General features: G+C 42.4%; 1 pseudogene; it reads right to left on the minus strand.

Annotated features, from left to right (window-relative positions):
• Positions 1-832: 832 nt before the first annotated feature.
• LOC127226537 (heterogeneous nuclear ribonucleoprotein C-like) lies at positions 833-1,643 on the minus strand (annotated as a pseudogene).
• Positions 1,644-2,427: the final 784 nt, after the last annotated feature.

The raw sequence follows: 2,427 nt of genomic DNA on the forward strand, positions 1-2,427 counted from the left end.
CCTCAAAAAGTTCATAGGGAGTGGCACTTTTAGGCGGTATGGCTCTGTTTTGTGTGGGTACAGCCTTGCTGGAGGAAATGTGTCATTGTGGGGGTGGGCTTTGAGGTTTCCTATGCCCAGTGAGTCATTTTGACTTTCTGTTGCCTCTGAGTCAAGATGCAGGACTCTCAACTCCAGCACCTCATCTGCATGCATGCCGCCATGCTCCCCCGTCACAATGATGATGGACTGAATCTCTGAAACTGTAAGCTAGGGCCTCAATTAAGTGTTTTCACTTATAAGAGTTGCCATAGTCATGGTGTCTCTTCACAGCAATAGAAACCTAACTAAGACAGGCTCTTTCACTATTTCCCTATAAGATCCATCTGACATGCCAACTCTCATTCACAAAAATACATGGTTACATTTGTGTTGAACAGCTCCACTCATGTGAGGGAAAACACACACCTCTAATGCAAAGCTGCTGTCAGGGTTACAAGTCAATGAGATACCTCTGTAGTTAGGGAAGCAACTACTGGAATCATGTGAATGGGAAGAACTCTCTGCATAGCAAGAGACTATTTTGGAGACAGTTGATAAAAGCCATACATCTTTTTATTGTTAGTTCAAGAGGTATCAAAATTAGAGGCAAAACTTAGAGGGTAAGACTTAAAAAACTACCAAGGTGCATTAAAGGAAGTGAAAATGGGACTAGGCACAGGATGATTATGAATTAATAAACACTGGAAGGATGGGGAGAGGGAGGACAGTAAGAATGAGCTAAAGATATGAAGGAAAATGATCTGCTGTTATTTTAATCTCTCACAAGTAAATGAATAATGTGATATGATTTCTAAACTCCACTATGTATGTAAGAGTCATCCTGCCCATTGGTGCTGTCACCCTGTCCTTCCTCAGCATCGTTTTCATTGCTCTTAGTCAACTTCTCCCCCAGCTTCACTATCATCATGGTCTAGCAGGTCACCGTCCTGAGCAGTCATCTGCACCTGCTTCAGACTCCATCTTCAAATTAGTCTCTTCTTCACAGAGTGCTGCTCTGCTCGTCCTCGGGCTTTTCTTTCTCCGTGTCTAATCAGGACAAGAACAAGCCTGCTTGTTTGCTGCATTGATCTTTTCCATTTTTTTCCCAAGCTTTGAGTCAGCTCTTTCTTAGTGCCTTGTTTGAGTCCACTTTTGCCCCTTTGTGAGGTTTTGCCAACACATGTTGGCTCTTAGAAGACATCATAGCTTGAGCAATAGAGGAGGAAGAATGTGTGCTTACCATACATCCTGCCATGATAATCCTATTGGAAGTCATAGTCCAAGTCAACCGAGGAACTGAGCAGAGGTGACAGAAGGGCATTCCTGGACTGACCGGTGCATTTCTGCTGAAAATCATTTCACACTTGCTTTTCCTCAGTTCACTTTTGACCCTGTAGTCAGATTAATACGTAAAACCAGCAATCATCCAGCCATCCTCTGCAGCTATAGCAGCCCAGGTTTCTTTCATTAATATACTGGGCCAACGGAAAGCTCTTGTGCACAGAGAAACCTACAATTTTACCATACTGTGAAAAGATTGCCCCCACATCAGACTTCCTCCCAATGAATACATGGGAAGTCATGGATCAAGGATCTGTCTTGTTGGTGACATTGCTGGCCATCTCCTTTGATGAACTGTTTCTCACAAAGCTGAAAATGTACTGGAAGATCAAAACAAACAAACAAACAAACAAACAAAAAACCCAAAACATCCTCTCCTACTGAGGTTCCATGTGCCAAGACACTGTAGCTATAGCAAACAGGCAGCACAGAACTGTATGCCATCGCCTCAAAAATACTTTGTAAAGGATTTTTTAGTGGTTTTTTTTTCTAGAAATCACATTTTCAGGAATCTTTTGGGATTTTTAGACTTTAGGATTTTTGACCTTTCAGGACTTCAACATGTGAGATTGAGGCCTTCAAGACTTATAGCTGAAATCTAGGGGGTACAGATAGTGTGATACTAGGTGTAGGAATAGATGAGCTGTATCGTTGGGGGTCTATTTGGTCACATTGTGAACCCTGAGTTTGCATTTGTTATTAATCAACTAAAATTAACCTTGGTTCAGAAGACTGAATTAGCAACTAACAGACAGAAAATAATCATAGAGCCTCGGAGGGCATCTGAGAGAGATAGAGAGACACAGGAAGTAGTCGGGTAGTGTTTGGAGTGGCTCAGCCTTTTCTGGTTAGGCAAAGCAGAAGCACCTGCCTGTTGATGATGTCAGCAAGGGGGGATGGTTAGCTAATTTCAACCCATCCTCTCTGAGCTAGAAGGTTTTTTTTTTACCCCAGCCTTTGAATTTTGAGTCTTATTTATAAATACAACGATAGAGTATTAGTTCAAACTACCTTTAGAGATAGTGACACAGCCAGTGCCTGTGGGGAACAGGATTCCTGCCAGGT

This window comes from Phodopus roborovskii, unplaced genomic scaffold (assembly GCF_943737965.1).
Source record: "Phodopus roborovskii unplaced genomic scaffold, PHOROB, whole genome shotgun sequence".
NCBI classification, from domain to species: Eukaryota; Metazoa; Chordata; class Mammalia; order Rodentia; family Cricetidae; genus Phodopus; species Phodopus roborovskii.